The sequence below is a fragment of the Astatotilapia calliptera genome, chromosome 4, assembly GCF_900246225.1.
Source record: "Astatotilapia calliptera chromosome 4, fAstCal1.2, whole genome shotgun sequence".
NCBI lineage: Eukaryota > Metazoa > Chordata > Actinopteri > Cichliformes > Cichlidae > Astatotilapia > Astatotilapia calliptera.
In genome coordinates, this window is record NC_039305.1 from 8,259,201 (window position 1) to 8,281,203 (window position 22,003).

General features: G+C 39.1%; 1 protein-coding gene across 2 annotated transcripts in view; it reads right to left on the reverse strand.

Annotated features, from left to right (window-relative positions):
- Nucleotides 1-17,654, reverse strand: part of stat5a (signal transducer and activator of transcription 5a) — a 53,277-nt gene extending 35,623 nt beyond the window's left edge. For both annotated transcript variants that reach the window (XM_026164383.1, XM_026164382.1), the window contains exon 1: nucleotides 17,492-17,654. The gene's annotated coding sequence lies outside the window, so the exon portion shown is untranslated. The remainder of the gene's footprint in view (nucleotides 1-17,491) is intronic.
- Between the last annotated feature and the right edge of the window lie 4,349 nt (nucleotides 17,655-22,003).

Sequence of the window (22,003 nt, forward strand, 5' to 3'; positions counted from 1 at the left end):
CAAGATTGAATGCATATACACATATGCAATGATTTGTGTACTACTGTCTAGTTTTCTCTTTATTTTCATGAATTGCAGACTACCCCATAAAAGCAGCACATTTTGTAGTAGTTTTATGAGAAAACAGGAGTGGGTCAGTAGAGACGGGGGATAAAAGTAGGAGCCAGAGCGGATTTCAGCGCTAGGCATATCCTGCCCTTTGGTGGAGGTAATAAAACACAACCAAAAAAAAAAAAAAAGAAAATTAAAAAAACAAAACAAAACACATCACAGCTCAAAAGAAACTGCAAACATAAGCTATGCACTCTGCCATTGCTATCTGTAAAGATGAAATATAGAACCTTATTGATCTGACATTTGACCAAACACAACACTGCATTTCCAATGACACTGATGTTTCCATTGTTTGCCTGTCCATTCTTTCCTATGTTGATAAGGCAGCTCCTTCCTAATTTCATTCATGCAGTTTATCATGCAGGCTATTTCTGTTCCGTCTAATTGAATAAATAACACTTCTCTCTAGCCCAACCTGACTGACTATGAGTAACCAAGTAATTTCCCTGTAGAAAGACGTATGGTGGGGGGCCTTGCTTCATAACCCTCATTGGCATGAACATAGGCTTCCTGTTGTGTGGGGAGCTGTTAGGAGTCGACTATGCACTGCATGAGTTTGCATCCATGAGGAAAATGATCAGATTAAGGTTGTTCAATCAATGCTTTTCATCAGCAAGAAAAAAACAAATAAAAAATAGGCAGCTAAATTGGTTTAATACAGTCTATCACGGGGAAGTAATCACATTAGTTAGCCTCTATAACTATAACAAAATTACCTGAGAAATTCAAATCACACCAAATTCATCTGTATTTAAACATCCTAACTCTACAGCATTTGTCTTTTATTTTTAAACACAAGAGTTTCTGTTCTTGTTCATTTCCTGCTTCATCCACGTTTATGAAGTAATTCAAATGAAATCAAATCACTCAAGAATCACTCAAGATACACTAGGAAAAAACAGGTATGATAAGGGACTTTGTGACCTCTACGCAATCTCAGAGGCACATCATGTTGCAAGACTCAAGCAGAGGGTTTGTGTGCATACACGCTGTATTTGTGTGTGGCAGGGGGAGGGTGGTAGGCAAATATGGGTTATGTATTGTTGCAACATCTTCGAACTAGTCCAACGACAATCCAGCCAGCATCTATGAAAACATCCTTGAGAATTCATTTCTCAGAATAGGGTTTTTACTGAATTCCTTATTTAGATTTCACTGTTGCTCTATATCCAGAACAGCTTTACTGGTGCTCGAAGGTAAATCCTCCTCTCTTTCACGCTCGTTTTCCTCTATATCAGTGCATCTGTAAACACCAATGCACGTAACTTTAAAGAGCTCTACCTTTGATCTTTCCAGCTCCTCATGTGTCAGAGGTCAGATAGCTGCACTTTCTCACACACAGTATCTTAACTCACTCACCAGACCTCTGCCCGGCCCTGACCCCACACACACCCCCACACACAGTTGCTTCCCTTACCGTGTCTCCCCTCCCTTGATGGCAAGCTCATTGCTTTCAGTAAAGGTCAACTCCACCTTTACCCCACAGAGAGCTCTGCCCCCACAGAAACAACAGCACTAGCACCATTTTATGAAAGAGAACAGATTTTGAAACCTAAAAAGGTGCAATCTACAGTGCAGGATTTTGAATTTAAAACGTTTAAACTCTCTGATTGGCAAACACTGGCAAACTGCTCTCTGAATGGTCGTGAAAATTTAAAAATGGAAACTTTCAAAATTGTGACGCAAACCAGAAACGGAGAACATTTCCCATCAAAGTGAAGTTGTGATTCAGTGCTTCAGTCAATACATTTCAATGGTGCAACTTTTGCTCTGTGGTGCCCACACAAGTAGCAGCTTTTCCAGTAGCTCTGAATGTTTCATATATTTTCTTACTTTTTAAAAAAAAGCTTTTATTTGATACTCTCTAGCTACAACTTTGATATACATTTCTTGCTATCGATATAACAACTTTGAATCAGTAGCAATATTACTGTTTATACCAAAGACGAGCTGCTCACTGAAAACAATGGGACATACCACAAGCTCTTTAATCCATACCACAGGAATTAAGAGACTCTTTTAAGGCAGCAGAGCTCAAGGCTATGATACTGCTGAGCAGTGGAGATAGCAGCTTCCATTCATTCAGATGTCATGAGGAATGTAAACTCATTAGTTAATAAACCTGACAAGCTGGCAGCCCAAGTGAGGAATCCAAAGAGCTACAGTGTAGCTTAATGGGCTTCACCAAAATTCAGCTAATGCTGATCTGTTGGGAGAGAAAACAGAAACCCAAAGCTAAGTGAAAAGTGCAAAGGCAGGGTTCTCGCACGTTTTTTTATCAACAACAGGTGGTGCAACCCAGGGTATGTGACTGTAAACAAGATCTGCCGTTGCGATATCAAACTGTTGCTTGTAAGTCTCTGACCATATGTCATGTTGATGGAGATCTTGCACGCTATTGTTATTGGTGTTGGCGTTTACATTCCTTCATGGGCGTTTGCAGAGACTGTGTGAGACAATACTCAGCCTGGTTTGCCTTTTACCCACCTGTGAATAGCCCCACCAGGAACAACAGAACAAGACATCTCTTGTATGCTAATGTGATGAATGAAAACAGAATCACTCCCTGGCCCCACTAGGAAAATCAGTTCAAAACCTGGTCTTTCTACACCTCAGGTTAAAGCCACCAGTGCAGAGGCAACCCACTACCACACCTTAGAAAACAGTCTTCCGAGCAAAGAAGGCTCTAGGGAACTGCTTTGAATCTACTGATTAGCGTATGCTAAAGTACTGAGGACAAAGGAGGTTTCAAATTATACCAGTGATTACATCCACTTCTGTATGGATGTTTTAGTTTTCAATAAAACTGCTGCTTTTTAAATAACAAGGCTTGTTTCCCGTGTCAAGGAGCTCCTCGTTAGTAAAAAGAGACCACACAAAGCCGATACACGGACAGGTGGACCTAAGGCTGAGAGAGACAAAGGAATCATACAGAAGAAAAATGAAACAGAATTTGAAGGAGAACAATGTGAAGGAGGTCTGGAAAAGATGAAAATCATCACAGAACAGCCACGGTGCTGCAAACCAGTTTAGCCACTTTTGTTTTGTTTTGTTTTTTAAACAGGCTTGCCCTGTCCATGCCACCTGGCCTGTTATCACCCCCACAACTCCGCCAACCATCTGGAGAAACACAAACAGTTCTCACCAACTAACCTCCCCCACCAGACATAGAAGCACACCCAGGACCTCAAAATTCTTCTTTCTTCTATTATTACCTCAGATCAGGACAAAAGAGGAATGAGAAGACTGCATCAAGAAGTCTACTAGCCCAGACAGAGCGTGTTCAAGAACGCTTAGGGCACATGCAGTCAAACTGGGGGAGATTTCAACATACATTCAACACAAACCTGAGACCGGGTAAAGTCCTGACCTATGCAAAGACTCCATGCTTTATACAAGCCCAGAAGAAGTCACATGCCAGTGATATGAATGATTTCAGGCTGATTCAGAATCAGAATCAGAAAGGGTTTTATTGCCAAATGTTGAGCAGGTTTACAACATTAGGAAATTGCTGCGGTGCTTAGTGCAAACATACTGTCATAAACAACGCTTAAATAGACATGAGAAAAAAAAATAAGAATAAGAATTAAAAGTGCTAAGTAGATAGATATATACATGAGTGCAGGTGGTGATCAGTGCCAAACATGGAATGATGCAGTGAACACAGCGTGGGTCATGTGTTAGTGGTGGGAACAGTCATACGGTTATTGTTCATGTGTCCAACAGCAGAGGGGAAGAAACTGTTCTTATGGCGAGAGGTTCTGGTGCGAATGGACCGGAGCCTCCTGCCTGAGGGGAGCAGGTCAAACAGACTGTGTCCAGGGTGAGAAGGGTCAGCTGAGATCCGAGCTGCACGCCCCAGTGTCCTGGAGGTGTACAGGTCCTCCAGAGATGGGAGTCTGCAGCCAATCACCTTCTCAGCAGAGCGCACAACACGCTGCAGTCTCTGTTTGTCCCTGATAGTGGCTCCAGCGTACCACACGGTGATGGAGGAGGTGAGGATGGACTCGATGATTGCAGTGTAGAATTGCATCATCGTCCGTGTTGGCAGGTTGAATTTCTTCAGCTGCCTCAGGAAGTACATCTTCTGCTGGGCTTTCTTTATGACGGAGGTGATGGTGGGCTCCCACTTCAGGTCCTGGGTGATTATACTAACATTTGACATCATGAACCCTGTAAAGGCTACAGCCACATTTTCAAAACCCTCAGGTCCATCATTCAGTAGACCCACATCAATTTGCTTACCAAATGAAGGTGTGTGTAGAAGATGCTATTCTTTATCTGCTGTAGGGACTACTCTCATCTGGTTTAGGATAGTGGTACTGTCAGAATCACATTCTCTGATTTCTCTTATACTGTCCAACTATCCAACCCTTCATTCAGAGGTAAACTGACTGAGATGACTTAATATCCTGGATAATGGACTATCTTACTGGGAGACCACGGTTTGTCAGGGAGTACTCATTGAAGACAATGGTCAGCAGCTATTTTTATCTTCAAATAGCATTCTTTTTACCCATCCTTGTTACAATACTGCTGCCAGAAGATGGTGATAATCTGGCTGTAAGCCAACCACAAAATAAACAACAAAAAAGTGGGAAGATCATTTCTATTGAGTTCAGTTTCATTTAATTTATATGGTGCAAAAATAGCGGTCTCAAGGCACTTTGTGCCGTGAGGTCAAGACCAGAGGAGGAGCCAGACATTTGAAACACCCGGGGCTTAGCCCTAAAGGGTAGTATGCATGTGGGATTTTTTTTTTTTTTTGAGGGGGGGGGGGGGGGGGGTAGAAATGACTGAAAGATTAATAGGCTCTGTTTTGAGTTTTGTTCAAAAAAGAATGACTTCATATAGGGAAATATATATATCACACATGCAGGACACCTTAAACTAGTTTTTTAATTGAGCAGCGAGACAGAACGAAGTCGGGGCTGTATCAAGACACAGGGACTAAACCCCAATTCAACCAGACCCAGAACTGATCCAGAATTAAAACAGGACTACAACAGTTCAAAAGCAGGATTACTGAGGACTTAACCAAGACATAACCACAATCAGAACTAGATGATAGTAGCACTAAAAATCATCATAGACCTGCACTACACTTATTTATTTAATTCTACCAAAGTACAATATTTAGATTGAGAAAAGTTTATATAATTATTTAGCCTTGTTGTGCAAACAAGCCTGCAGAACTTAATAAATATAGAATTTGAAAAATAGCAAACCTAAAAAGAAACACTAGGTACGAGATACATGAGTACCTATGATACAGTGATACTTTTAGTAAGCAACCATTTGACTAACATGTGTGTCTCACCTGCTCTTGTTCATCTCTGTTCTGTCCTCATTCTCCATCTCAATCTCTGCTCCTCTCTCTCCCTCTTTGTGCTGACAATCATCAAATATACAGTTGAAACCAGATATTTACAAACTCTTCAGATCAAAACACAAACACTTTTTTAATTGTAACATCAAATCAGACTAAATGTTTATTTTTTTAGATTGATAAATATAAAAACATATTTGTTAACTTTAAGAGTAAAGAGAGAAACTGTCTGTGTTTTTTAATTGCAAATGGCACCAAATTGTATTCAAACTGAGCCACACTTATGGAGCTCCACGATTCTTTTCCTGGTGTTTTGGTTGACATCTCTTGATTTTCCCATGTCAAAGAAACAGGCTCTGTGTTTTGCCTTATATGCATCCACAGCTGTGCCACCAATTTACTCACATGGACTCTACTAACCTATCAGAAGCTTCTTCAGCTCAGAATGGAATCCTCTGGAGTTTTCTTATTAATTAACAATAAACTTAGTGTACATGTACTCCTAAATTTAATGAAAGTGATAAAAATAGACAGCTCTGTCTCTCTTTATTCTGACATTTAACTAATTCAAAATATATTTCAATATTTATCTAAAACAAAAGTTTACTCTAAATTGATGTTGTACAGTAAAAATGTTTTATGTTTTCTCCCTAAAGTGTAAATATCTGGTTACAAATGTGAATATCCTGCTGTGTACTGAAATCCCTCTTGTTTTGCATAGAAATATACTGAACAACATACAAAGCATAATATATAAAATAACATTTACCTGAGTTTTTTCTTTGAAAGAAGCCTCTAATGTCCATTCTTATATTTCAGTACATAACTGAAACCGATTTAGTCGGGGAGGGTAAGAACTGAAAATATGAAATAAACACACGTAAGCTAAGACTCTCTAAAAAATAGCATTTGTTCGGCTTTTCATTTCGCCATTTGTTGATTCACTTGAAGAGCAAGTAAAATAATATTGGTCAAGTGATCAGTTTCATATCAATCTTTCGTGATTCACCGTCATATTTACATTATTTGTACGGTACGAATGATTTGCTTTGGTACCTGCTCAAACTTAAGCTCTCCTTAGTATGGCTGGCTCCGTTTCTCCAACAGCGCACTCACGGGCAGCAGCTGCCCCGCCCCCTCGCTCAGTCGCTTAGTGCCTGAGCTTGGATCATACCAATATCAGGGGGGGATTCACGCACAGTCGTAAATTCCCACAGTGTGCACTATGTGCTTCGAATATTGTGTGTACTTTTTGTTTTATACAGTTGTCAGCCAGGCATCTAACTATGAAAAAATTACACTCCAAAATACCCCGGGCTTCTGACAAAACAACCCGGGCTTAAGCCCCGTAAGCCACCCCCACGCTCCGCCCCTGGTCAAGACCCTACAGTATTACAGAGAAAACCCCAACATTCAAATGATTTCCTAAGAGCAAGCACTTGACAGCTGTGGGAAAGGTAAAAAAAACAAAAACAAAAAGACACTTTTAGTGTGAAAAGACAGAACTAAGATAAGGGAGAGGCAGCCATCCACCAGGACTGGTTGGAAAGTCACCAAACAGCCTGGTCTTATACAAGGAATGGTTCAGGGTCACGTGCTCTAGTACTAACTGTAAGGTAAAATGGAAATTTAAGAACTAGTTTTTCTTAAACTGGTAAGAGTTCTACACATGAGGGATTTAAAAACTCCACTTCCCATTCTACTTTTGAAAACTGCCTTCCCTTAAAGAAAGGCTTTAAATTCAGTTTAGAAACCACATTTCTCAGATTTAGACAGTCAAGCACACTAAGCTCTGTTTACCCATATTTAGACGTAGAAAATTACAGCTAATCCAGATTTTTATATCTTAGAGACATACCTGTACTTTAATAAAGTGATTGGTGACATCTGGTCTCAGGTAGATATAGCCAGAGATCATCTGTATAGCAAATGTAGTGCATGAAGTTTGTTTTAATAATACTGCCTAAGGAAAGTATGAATAGCATGAGAAGTATTGGTCCCAGTGCAACCTTGTGTTTGGGATAGAGATGGACCGATCCGATATTACGTATCGGTATCGGTCCGATACTGACCTAAATTACTGGATCGGATATCGGAGAAAAATAAAAAATGTAATCCGATCCATTAAATATCACGAAAGCACCTCACAAAACTTGCAATACGCCGTAACTCACCTCAGAACGTTAGCACGTCGGAGCAGTATGCATCACGTGATAGAGCGGCTGTGGCATGCGGGACCTGTCGGTGGTCTGGATAGCATTTGGAGCTTCGCTAGCAACCCGGCATTTCATCTCCGACAAAGTTATCCCCGAGAGAAGTAAAGCAAGTGTGTAAGTCCATCTCTGAATGTTTGTAAAGCATTCCTGCGTTAAGCTTAACAAGCGATATATGGAGCGACTGCCTCCTCTTGCTGCTACTTCAATCATGAAACTGCTTAACAATCAGCTGATCGGCTTTTCTGTCGCGAGTCCGTGTCTCTAGTTTGCTTTTGGCCCACTTTGCACCAGAAAGAGGAAACCAGCGGCTGAACAACAGCAGCACGTTTAAGCTTGATCAGCTGTTGTTAGAATTTATTTAATATTACTTTCTACTCGAGGATCTTTTTCTACGTAGCTGACGCTGGTAACTGTGCAGGGGCGGATCTAGCAAAGTTTAGCCAGGGGGGCCGATAGGGCATTAACAGGGAAAAGGGGGCACAAAGACATACTTTTCTTTCTTATTCTCATTTAAAATGTCTAGCTTTTAATAAATAATTATCTTACACCCAAAGTTTTAATTTGATGTAAAATGAATAGAAGTCAATTACTGTATATAGTAACTATTAAGTCTAATATATATACCCTAGTAAGCTATAGTAGTTTTTCCTTTGGGAAGGTACCATCTGTGCAGTCTGCAATTTTGTTGAAGAAAGATGTTGAATCTATTTAATATTTCTTGAAAAAGAATTGATTTCTGTGCATTTTTTTTTTCACACTGCATCAAATTAAGGTTGATTACGTCGATTAAGCATCATGAGGTGGAGCGTGAGGGGTGGTTCCCTATTTTTTATTTATTTATTTTTGTTGTTGCTGGGAGTTGGAACCCTATTAGTTAGGTTGCTTAATATTTATGCTAAGTACTCTTTAAAATACCAGAATAGGGAGGATGGTGTAGGTTTAAGTTTATTAGATTGATCAGTATTGCTGAACTATGAAATTTTTTTTTTTTGCATACAGGTATAACAGAATAGCTTTAGTGTAGTTGTTGTTTTAAACTTGAGTATGAACTTATACAAAATGCAGCAAGATATTTAAAAAACAGTTTTGTTGATTAAAAAACACTATATCGGATTCATATCGGTATCCAAATTTATGATATCGGTATCGGTATCGGACACAAAAAAAAGTGGTATCGTGCCATCTCTAGTTTGGGAACTCCTGCAGGTTTGTTGTGCAATGCATTACACAATTTACTAAATTATATTGCGCCAGTGACACTGCAAGCAATTAGGCAGCACGTTGGCACTGTGGCTAGCACAGCAAGAAGATCCTGATTTCAACTCCACTATCTTGCCAGGACCTTTATGTGCGGAGTTAGTGTGTTCTCCTGGAATTTGCATGAGTCCTCTCCAGGTACTTCCTGGATAAGAGGAAGGATGGATGGATGGACAATGATAATTAAATGTTCTTGAATCTTAAATTCAAACATAACCAAAAATCACAAATACATAAGTATTTTTGTATAAGTAGTATAAAATGTTGCTTCTTGATTAAGCTTATCAAAAAGCACGACACACTCAATAGAGGGAGTGTTTGTTTGTTGTCAGCGAGAGAAAAGAGTGTATGAGCCATAATGTTTTCCCAGAGGAAATCCATCCTTTTCTTGTGAATATATAACTATATTTTGATAGTATTTTTTGGACATATGGGGATTTACCATCACAATGGCCTGCTGCTATATGTGGCAGAGCTGCTCTTGATAGAAATACCATCCTTTAGAAACAGAAAAACAGGATGGAGCTCTCACCTCTGCCATATTAAAATAGAAAAACAAAGGCATCAACCTTACGATCCTGTATACATGGTAGCTGTCTGAGTGATTACGGTAGTGGCAGATGGATTATCTGGATAAGCTAAACATGGACACAGAGGTTATACAGAGTACCACAGCTATATCCTCCCACTCGGTCACACTTTTCTGAATTCAGTGTGAATTCTATACATTTGCATTGTGTTTGATAATGCATAATTAAAATACTCCTTGACATACCTCATCTATACAACAACTAATCTCATATTAAGTTTCATTGCACGTCTTTGGTTCCTTCTATGGCATCCTTCCTGATTATATTCATGGTCACCTAATACTAACGAGAATACAACTGTAGTGTCCAGTCTGCAGAAGCATCACAGCAGTAAATGCTAGATGATTAATCCTGTTACGCTGGGCAAAATAATTCCTTCATTCCCCATTATTGCACTTGACCATCAGACTTTAGTCAACTTTGTTGAATGAAGATAGTTTTCAGTATAAGCTACACTGAAAAGAACAGTATAGAAAAATGTGATCTGCAATCTGTGATCACTAAATGAAACACCGAATAAAAACATGTAGAATGACAAAGGTGTCCTGCATTACAAATTCAGCATAGTCCTGCATGCCCGTTCAGTGAATGTAGAGGACATTTCTATAGGTAGGTTGCCTTTCAAATTTTGAAGAGAATATCAGCAGTTACATTCCCTGTAACTAAGGGAATATTTGTCAATATATAATTCATAGCTTTAAAGTTTATACACATACTGCCTCATGCTTTTCTCTGTGTAAAGCAAAGAAAAAGGATAACAGATCATGTGAGAATGACGAAAAAAAAAAGTGTTAAATGTGATTTGATGGTATTGCCACACATCATTAGCCATAGTGCAATATCTTCCCCTAACCCATGTGACTAACTCAGGTGGTCAAAAGCGGACAGAAACATTGATTAATTATCAACTATATCGAACAGACTACAAGCTCGTATGTTTTTCTGTTAATACTCGCCAAATATTCAATTGAAACATTACACAAGCCTGGGAAAAGGTATGAATGTAATCTTAAATAGATGTAGTTACACTCTTTGACCTAAATACCAACAGTTTGTTTTGTGGAAACTAAACTAACACGCTAAACATTTGCTTTAAGTCACAGATATTACAGGCACGAGCGCCCAAAAATAAAAGAAAAGAGGAAGTGAATCTTTGTTGTGCTAACATCCAGCAATTACGAGAATGCAATGTGCTACATCACAACCTTTCTTTGAATAAAACGCCGAAAGTACCTATGTAATGATGATTTGTTTTGCTGTAGGAGTGGTGGAGTTAGCTGGAGATGTCATGCAGGGCTCATCCAAGAGGCTTGTTAGGGATATTCTGCTGTGGTCATGGATGAATCCACAGGATCAATACAGGATAACAGCTCTACAAATCTAGACCGACTTTGCATTATACTGTGCCAGTGACTCAACAAGCAAGAAAAGAGACAGAGAACATTTACTTCTCCCTCTTGTTGGTGTATGCATGTTACATTACATAGTTTAAACATGCTAAAACATCAGAGAAGGCAGCGAAATTCATATACACTGTTAAATAATAGAGAGATCTGGTCTTTGTAAAAATCGGTATGTAACATTCAACCTAGTTTTACTCTAATCCAACGCACTTTAATCCACTATATAATCAAATATAAATGAAACATAAGCCTCAATAATTGAGAATTTTTTTTTCTTTTTTTATCATTGTAATCACTTTTTAATCAAATGCTCCTTACAGTAATCTTGTGCAGATGTTAGCCCTTTCCCCAGACACTAGAAAGCATCCATGACCTCAATCTAGTTGGACAAAGCACACACACATGCACACTTAGACACAGAAAAGCATTCAAACGGGGCTCATGAATAATGATAACTGATTTAATTGCTTATGTTGTGTCTCCCATGTGCATACACAAGCTATCTGTGTGTTGCCACTGTAGAATCAATTGCTAAGATAATTTCATCTACTAGCAGAAATTTTTTTTCTGCTTCGAGTATATTGTCCTGTTTGTCTCCAACATTTTCTTCCTTCCCAACAAACTTTATCTGTGAGCTACCAGTTGGGTTTCCAATATGTCTCGTTTGCTGCAAGCCTGTAATAGGCTTGAACACAGCAGTGATGGCAGCAGCAGTTAGGTATCATCCAGTGCTATCTAACTGTATGCCAATATAAGCCATTCAATATAATTGATTGCTGCAGTGTACCTAGTTTGCCTAATTATCCTTGCCATTGTCACTTCAACGCTGATCTATGTGATCTGTCTTAACCGTAGCTGCGAGTGGAGTGGAGTTTACTTTTAGGTCTTGAACTGCTACAGAATTCGGGCAATGACATGCTTAACAGCAGCTCTCAAGATGTTGTAAACGTTGTAAAAAACAAAAAAAAACACAACAACAACAACAAAAACGTGACTGTAAGAGGCAAAAAAAGGCATGAAAAATGATGTTTAACAGCATGCCGAGACCTGGCACTTTCTTTCCTGTCTGCTGTCTGCTTCCTCTGTGGTAAGAGATGCGGTCACCTGGCCTCAGGTTACAATGCATTTCAGGGTAGACACCTAATTAAAGTGATATGTGCTGGGATGTTAAAAAGGGCAGCCCTAGCATGAGCTGAGGAGGATTGTGTCTTTGCCAAGTTTAATACTAGAACAATAACAGATCTAATAATAATAGTTTTAATAACAGATCACACCAGAGAAAGGAGTCTACAATAATGTTATGCTACGTAATACTGATATAAACAATTGAATTCTTACTGCAAGACTTTATATTGACACAGAGGAAGTTTCTTTTCTTTGTTGGTTTGGGTTTTTTTTTTTTTACATTACCTGAGACTTTGCTGCATTAAAATGCACTATCTGGTCCCATTAGAGATTTCCAATACAGTTACCGTCTTTTTCCTTTGCACCAGTACTGATGTAGACATTCAACCAGCTGATACATACAAATATGTTTTCAGTGGTCCTCTGGGTGATGATCTATACTCCTCTTAGAAGTAGGCCAGCAGGTCACCTGTATCAGGTCACGACCCACAACAGAAATAGCATTGCTGCCAAAAATAAACAGTTAAGACTGCAAACGGAGATTTAATAAAAACTTTTTAGAATATGAAAAGGTCTGGTGTATAATTCTGTGTCTGTTGTACATCATTTGTCAGGACAAAGTATACTGAAAACTTGATCAGTTTTATTATGTGCGCTTGTTAATTTGCTCGTTTGCTCATATTGGTTATGTTCATACCTTTGCACTTCTTACCAATTCAAACGACAGAAGATTGCACTACTTATCACAAATATTGACAATTTTTAGTGCACATTTTTGATAATTAAACAAAGCATCTATTCCTCTCTCCGCGTTCAAGACTTCATATGATACAATGTCCTTTAGGGCACAACTAAAGTTATTCATCCACATAATTCATGCATGAGAAATGAAGCATGACTCAGAGCCTAAGGCATACATAAAACATAAAAAGAAGCTGTGCAGTGTGGGAGATCAATACCAAGTGACAACATTGCAATAAGCTTTCACATGTTTAAACAACTACACTAACACGGCAGCAGCACAATGAGAAGGGTTTGCATTTTTCTATATGTTATTCCTGCGGTTTTTGCCACAAACACAATTTTCTCCAAGTTAAGAATCCATTTACAAGAGCTCACTGATGTCAAAGTCTTTTTTACTCACTCGGATTCCTAAGCTGCCAACCCTCAGCTGTGTATGTCTCCCTACTGAAAAAGTAACAGTCTGGATATGTCTGCTGAACACTTGCAACATTTGCTAACTCTAATAAATTTACTTTGGGGGGAGTTGGAATATATTTGTCAGCACTTGTAACATATACTATCACGAGACATAAAACTAATTGGATACTTAGAATCTTATGTGCCAGACGTGCCTTTTGCTCCTGTGTGTTTAGCCTCCAAATGAGTATTGTGTAAACATGAGAAAATGATTAATCCAGACCATTAATCTGTTAGGTGTATTCTGGATTGAATTCTGTTCGAAATCGTCTTACGTAATGTAAAATAAAAACAAAAAATTGGAAGTATGCTCAGATTACACTGCATGCTTGCATTCACTGGAATTCAAACAATGCATGTACCTTGCTATTACGACTTGTCAGTGCCTTTTTTGGCACAGTGCAAACTTACGAGTAGTCATTCTATTCTTGATGTGTCACTGAGATAATAACCCAGAGCCTTATCGTGTTTCTTCGTGCATACCCCCCCCCACCTATTCAAAGGACTGAAGAAAAGACAAGTCATTTTAAGTTAGGCAAAATGAAAGACAAAAGAATAACTGATAATGGGAGGGCAATTGTTGTGAAACTGCTGATAAAATCCTGCAGAAGTAATTAGCTGATGGAAATCAAATGAGTCTTGTGTGAGGCAGGCAGGGATCATAGCGTACATGCTGTGGATGCCAACAAACAGCAATGCCATTCGACAGATGGATCAGAGCACTCCTGACCTAAACTGGGCTAAAAGCTCATGGTCACGTGACTAATGGATTAGTGTTAGCCCAGCTGAAGGAGGAGGTGGTTAGCAAGCATGTCACCACATGCTTCCTGATCACTTCCCTTTGAATGTGTTTCCCCTTTCTCTTTCACACTAAATCTCCCCTCATCCCTGTTTGTCTGTAACTGTTATTACTACATTACTAAATGGCTGGGGTCACGTTCATTGACACACAGTTGGATCACAAGCAAATGAACTTCTTACCCTCTTTCCATTCACGTAATTCTTCGGCGCACTTTCTTCCTCTGTTCATAGTGACAAGAAGCTCCACGCTTATCACAATCATTAGTGTATAATTGACATCTTTGACACCTCAGCTCTGACTCACCAACTCAAATCAAAACCACTGCCCTATTATTCTCATTTCCAGCCACTCATGAGGTCAATGCTTAGAACAAATCCTTTGTGATATCCTTCCTAACTAACCTCACTACTTACGTTAATGTTTTTTCTATACTTGTATGAAAGTGGGGATGGAAAAAGGGAGAGGCAAAGACAAGCTTAATGATGCTTTGACCACACAGCACAGTTGGCTTACAGGACAAAACACTGAGTTTTCCTGTCTCCCCTGCTGCCATCCCTCTTGCATCAGGGGTTCCTGTCAGGGACGGCGTGTACCAGCCAACTCATGCCTGGCCAACATGCCATATTTCCATGTCAACTGAATGTCTTCCTTTCCAAAGAAACTTAGGAAAAACTTCCATTCCTATGCACAATGCACAGGAGCAATGTAGGGAGCAGGCAGCATAGCACAGTTCTTGCCAACAGGGTTAAAGGCTAAAAATACTGACCACTATTTCCTGCAGACTGATTGAATTTTTTTCCATGACTGAAAGAGCAGAAATGGAAAAATGGCTAAAAATATTACAATTAATAGAAATAATAATAATAATAATAATAAAACTAAAAATGACAAGGAAAATAGTCTTGAGTCATACACTGAGAGGTGTAAACATCAACAACATATGAAATACCAAAACACCCACAAATTATAAACATAAACAATTCATATCTCCACTTCCCTGCCTTTAGGGTTATGTTTTGAAATTGTTCTTTCCCAAATGCAAAGGAGCTAAAACGAGCTAAACAATTATGACAACAGCTGCTCTTTCACCAACTGATTCTAAAAAAATCACCTCGAGCCAATTTCTAAATTAAAATGAGGCACAAGCTACCAACTCCTGCTGCTGTATTGAGATGAGAGAAGTCAAAGAGAAGTCATAGCGTCTTCCAGAAGACATTATCACAGAAGGATGGTGGCATTATCACAAGGCTCAATTACTCCGAGCCACAAGAAGCAAAGGCAATGTCATCCCAGTTGTCAAGAAAAAAAATGTTACAGGTTTATCGAAGGCAAAAATTATGAGGTCTTACTGGAGCAACAAAGTGACAAAAGATAAGGGGATGGTATAATCTTTGCAGCTAAGCTCATCTGCAGTTCTTGAAAATGACACAAATACAACAAAGAAACAGTGATATTTTAATGTTGTTTGTAAGACGCACAAACTGTAGACTTGGTACAGAAGGCATTCCTTTGGCAGCTTTGTTTTGACCTTTAAGCACTATCCTTTCATGCTTTTGGGAAATTAAATATCAACAGGAAAAGCAAACAGTGACAAAATGTTCTGTTTGACAGCAACAATTGGGAGAGCTGAAATGAATTATGGAGGCACGCTCAAAATGTCCTTGCACCTTTTAAATTTGTAACTCAATTTTTATGTGAATATGGCAGTTAGTACAAAGCTGGCATAGAGCACTTATGTTACGGAGCAGCTCTTTCACCTATTTTCAATCTAGTCCTTGCATCTGACCATTTTCAAAGTAATGTGTTGTTGTTTTTTTTGTTTTTTAAGCCAATTAACACTGACCTATTAATCATTCAAGCATAAAAAGGCACCTAACTCAAGGGATGAACCAGTGTTGCATCTACACATAACAAACAACTTAGTTAAATTATACCTTTGGGTACTTTGTTACTAGCAAAGTGCCTAAAGTTTAATCCCACTTTTTTCTTTCTTCAACACCAACAAGTTGATTCCCAAAGAGCTATTAGCTATAAACTTGGTATATCTCTATGTGGTGTGCAGTGTGTCTTAAAAAAATTTGAGGAAAACAGATAAGTGCAAGATAAAAGGCATGACAGGCGTAAAAAAAAATTACTGAAAGCAGATGATGTGTGAAGTGTCCACAGACATCAGGAAAGCACGGTGGAGGATAAGTCATGGTTTGGCACTGCATTTAAACCAGTGGTGCTGGGGATCTTGTCAAAATTAATGGGAATTATGTCATCATCAGATTTTGATCCACTATGCAATACCATCTGGATTGCATCTGACTGGAAAATGCTTCATTTTTGAACATGACAATGATCCCAAATACACTGCCAATGCAGTAAAAGCATACCTGAATAGAAAACACACACACACACACACACAGTGGAACACTATCAGTCATGGATTGGAATCCCGAGATCGTGGACATCAACATTATTTACGCAGTGTGGGATCATCTTCTAAGAGAATGGAACAAAAAGGCAGCCAACATTCAAAGAAAAGCTTTGGAATAGTCTTCGAGAAGCTTGGAGAATTACTCCTCAATACTATGTAAAGAAATAAAAAGAAAGCTGCTTAAGAGAGTTCAGGCTGTGTTGACGAATAAAGATGATCATACCAAATATTGACTTTCAAACTCAGAACTGTTTTTGCTGGGGGGGTTTTGTTTTCTTTTTGCCTTATGTCTTATGCACTGTGATTCCATTTATGTTTGCACGTTTCAGGAAATTGCTTCACCCATTTCCTTAAAAAAACAAAAAAAAAAACACAACAACAACAACAACAACAACAACAACAACAACAACTTAAAGAAATGAGGGGTAGCTCAAGACTTTTTTTTTTTTGCTCAGTAATATATGCGAGGCTGGAAGGGATAGTTGACCATAGACAAAACTTAAAGCTAACCATGACCGCGCGTCAAAGCCTGCCATTACAGCAGCGAAGATGAAATGGTTGCTTGCCATAAATAGAGCTTTACACCTTTAACAATATACAGGCATCAAAAAGAAAGGGGGGGGGGGGGGGGGGGGCAGAGATAATATGCTGAGTAGTAGGTCAAGATGACAGCAAACTCACTGGCTCGACAGAGACGCTGTCAGCCCGAATTTAGAAATATTACTGGGAATGTTCGCGCGCGCAGGGGGACCTGCCTGTTGATTCATCCGCGTTAATAAAGCCCCAAAAATTTAAAAAAATAAAATAAAATGTGGAAAAGTAGCCTACTCCAGCACAATTCATATCACTGCCATCCAAATTGATTCACAACGTCTGCAGACGGAGAAGCGCTGCCGCACTCGCAGTTTGTTTACAAAGCGCTGTCACAATATTCTTTCGCAACGGGCACCTTCAGTGGGACAAGGCGAGGACATTCACCTCTTCGGGGGGAGAAAAAGAAGCACATTCAAGCGAATTAAACTGTCACACTCACCTCTGTGGATCGACTGAAGTTGCTGTCCTTTTTCATAAAATGTGGGGTGAGGCTGCAGAGACGTGTGCAACCTACAACATGGACCTCTCCGTCAGTCAGTTCCCAACAGTTCGCTTCACAGTTCACTGCGCGCTCTCTCTCTCTTTCTATCTCTCCCTCTGTGTGTGTGTGTGTGTGTGTGTGTGTGTGTGTGTGTGTGTGTGTGTGTGTGTGTGTGTGTGTGTGTGTGTGCGTATTTCTCGCTCGCTGACAAACCACCCACTTCCGGCGGTTCTTGCACGTCTGTCAAGAGTAACAGTTTCTACTGATTTCTGCCCTGATGACGGATTTCGGGAGGTTCTGAAAGCGTTTTGACATTTAGTAAATACACACATAAAATAAATCAGTTACAGCTGTGTTCTCCATGTTGAAACTTCAGATTTGTTATTTTATGTGCATGTTTCATCGAGTCCGATTTTATAGCTAGGGTACTCAACACGGCGTTTAATTTCAACTTTGGAACAATGCTTTGGGTCACGGTACATATTGGATGTAAAGATCGCCTGCCTAAGAACCAAAAATACCAAAGGAAATAACAATAATAATCAGAGCTCTTCTCTGCTGCACATTATACGTGCAGATCCGTTGGTTAGATTTTGCTTAATCTCCCACACGATAATAAGTCTCCCACAAATTGAAGAATGGCGACACCTGCTGGTGAGAATTTAGCATAACGTTCTAAAAACAGCAACAACAAAGCGAAAGAAACTTAAAAAAAAAAACCCGTATATATTGTTTGCATCATTCATAGCTGTCTGTATTTTTAGTATAAGGGCTTAAATGAATATTTAAATGTACTTTTCTGAAACTAAACTGCCCCGTACTTGACTAAATGTTTCTTTATTATCAATTTAACAGGCTGTGGTCTGAGAGGCTGAGACAAACAGGAGGTGGCAGAGACCAAAGATAAACCTGCCACAAATAATTAGAGGACAGTGTGGCCTCGGGGAGCCATCTAACAGAGAGCCACACATTATTGTGTGACACTAAATAAAGAATACGGTAACATCAAGTGAACAGTTGCTCATCACTGAAGAACAAACACTTGTTCATTTTAAGTGTATCATAGCTACTTTATTTATCTCATAGATAAATAAGAAGTACCAAAATCCATATATTCATAGGTTACTGCATGTGGAATGCTGTCTTTCAACTACTGGTCTGAAAATGCTGTGAAAATAATGTAGAAAAACCTTTAACATTTAAGTCATTCAGTTCTTTCCGTGTTTTTAATTCAAACAAAAAAAATAAAAGAAGAAGAAGGAGGAACTATCAGATAGTCTATCAGCTATACATTGATGAATACTTCCTTCTTAAACATGATTTTTTTTTTAAATCCAGTACATTAATTGTAAAGATGTATTCTTTACCTATGACTTAATTTGAAAAATTCCAGAGTTTGCTTTTCAGTTGTAGCTGAATATAATCTGAGAAATCCCCTGTGATGCTGTAGAAATTAATGGCTTCATTTTTTCACCTGCTTGTCAGAGTGTCATCATTTTTAGCACTCTCTCTCTCTCAGACACACACAGACACACACAGCAGCCACCACACATACAGCTTCATTGATTCTCCAGATTGACTGGCTGCGGTCCAGAATTGAAGGGTGACAGTTGCTTCCTGAGACAGCTGAGTCAGCAGCTGCTGTCGGTAATAGCTCTACATCGTAACACCCCCTCATCTCCTCAAACCAGCCTGTGTTCATTTCCTATCCTCAAGGCTAACCAAATATACACAAGACAGAAAGTAACCGAGTGTGACAGCATGGCAGAGACTTAGTGATCTAGAATATACCTCCTTCCTTTGTTTGTTTTGCCGTCTCTCTCTGTTGTCATGTATTTGCAATTGGGCCCTTGGGAATCCAGGCGGCGGCAGGGCTGTTGTTCACATTGGTATTGTTACACTTGAAGATGCAAACAAAACAATGTGGGGTTTCCAGGCAGGGAAATCCAGCAATCATGTGCCGAGAGATCGTTCATCAAAGACAGAGTGAAAAACTCTCATATTGAAAATGGGAAGTAAAATAACAGCTCATCTCTCATGAATTCACAGAAGTCTTTTTTTATGGCTGTATAAATGTACAATAGGTTGCTGTTTGTCACAACTGTTAAAACCTACCTTGGCACAGTTTCATTAAAATATGTTCAGCCCTTTTTAGAATGGTTGCCTAAGTTTTGTCTTATTTATTCATAGTGCCAAGCAAATAAATACATCTAAAAGAAGGAAAGAAACATAAGTTTAAATATTTTGTACAGCCTAATGGTTGTTTCGGATTTATTCATGTACACTAACCTACTTACACTCAATAAAAGAGTTCATCAAATGCACTTCGTTGTGTTTTTTTTTCTTCATCAGAAGAGGGTTCAGCTGTTTCGTGGAAATTTAAAACACTTATTTATTGTCTTTTTTTATCTGGAGTTTGTCTTTGTTTCCTATGTTATTCTTGGTTTTCCTTTAATACTGGTACACTTTGAGTATATTTTCTGCAATGACGTCTCACTTGTTTGTGGGCCTGAAGCAGTTCCTGGAATTTTAAAGCCAAACTTATTGGACATTGAAATTGACTCGTAAACATGTTTTACACGTTTCCACTGTGTTGGGTGAGTTTTCTCTCTTTATCTGTAGTAGCTGGACTCATCAACTTTGGCTTGTGACTGGTAGAGTTGAGTTGAACACCATTAATCTAAACCATTGATAAATAATGTTTAAATCAGAGTCTGTCCCTACCATGTGAAAGTTTCAGCAGTAAACAAGACTCATCAGGCCAATCTTCTGTTGCCCGAATTGTAGCCATGCTTCCCTGTTTTTCATGGGCAGGAGTGGCACTCAGTCTAGTCTTCTACTGTTGTGGCCCATCTGCCTCCAAGTTTGATGTGTTATGTGTTATGCATCGCTTGATTTGGTGATCACTTGAGTTGCCATCGCCTTCCTATTAGCTCAATGTATTGAGGGTATTCTCCCGTGACGTCTGGTATCAACAAGATATTTTTGCCCACAGAACTGCTGCTCAGTGGATATTTTCTCTTTTTCAGACCGCTCTGTCTAAACTCTCGAGATGAGTGTGTGTGAAAAATCCCAGTAGATCAGCAGTTTCTGAAATACTCACATCAGCATCTCCTGCAGCAGCAACCAAGAAACATTCAAATTTACTTCCTTCCCCAATCTTACGCTTGATTAACTAACTTAACTTTAGTAGGTCATCTTGATCATGTATATCTGCCTAAATAGACTAAGTTGCTACCATCTGATGAGCTGATTAGATACTTGCATTAACGAGCAGCTGAACAGGTGTACATAACAAGGTGGCCAGTGAGTGTGTACAGCAATAAGAAAACTAAAAACAATACACAATTCTATAATGAAGGGTCTCTTTCATTTTCACAGCAGAAATATGCTTACCAAGGTAGAGAGAAATCATATTTGTTAGTAATTATAATAAGATTGAACTCTGTTCTCTTGAAATGTCCCAAGTTAGAAAACTCTGACCTACAACCAATACACACAATAGTAGTACAGTGAAACACACACAATTCAGTGGAAGTCAGCAGTTACTAACGCCTGCTTTTTTATTACACACATCTGTGTGTACTCCACATTCCTTCAGTCCTTCAAGATTGCTTTTATAGCTTACCCAGTCGATGCAGCATATACGTCTTTGTAAGTGCCCCAGTAAACTTATTACAAGCAGTTTAGTTCATGATTAAAAAACCTAAAGTTTAATTACAGAACAAACCTTTACAAAACACCAAACTATCAGTATTTCTGAATCTGTCATGGTCATGGGTCTGTGACCCAGTGTTTATGTGTTTTTTGGTTTAATTCATATTCTTTGATTTAGTGTTATTCGTGGTTCTGTTTCCTCGCTCTTCCTAGTTTAGTCATTTGCATTTCTAGTTTTTAGGTTCTTGCTCATTGAGTCTGTTACCTTTTGTGCTCTGGTTGTCCCGTCTGTGTTCTCCCCAGCCCGTCATGTCTCTTGCCCTTTCTGTCTCTTCAGTCTGTCTTGTACCCATGCCTGTTTCTCCCTCGGTCCCAGTGTCAAGCCCTTGTCTCTTACTCTGTAATTCAGTGTGTTTCCTGTTTTATTTTGACAGTCTCTCATCCTGTGTTCAGTGAGTTCAGTTTCGCTTCCTCCCTCGCTCATTGTGTCTGATTACTTCCAGCTGTGTCCCCTCCTGTTTTCCATTCTTTCCTTATCCTCTGCGTAATTATGTCCTCCGCCTTGCTCTGCTTGTTGTCGTGTTGCTCACGTTGCTGTGTGTCTCCATATCTATCTACATATATATATATATATATATATCAGAATCAGAATCAGAATGGGGTTTATTGCCAAATGTTGAGCAGGTTTACAACATTAGGAAATTGCTGCGGTGCTTCAGTGCAAACATGCTGTCATAAATAGCACTTAAATAGACATGGAAAAAAATAAAAGTAGGGATAAGAATTAAAAGTGCTACGTGGAAAGATATGTGC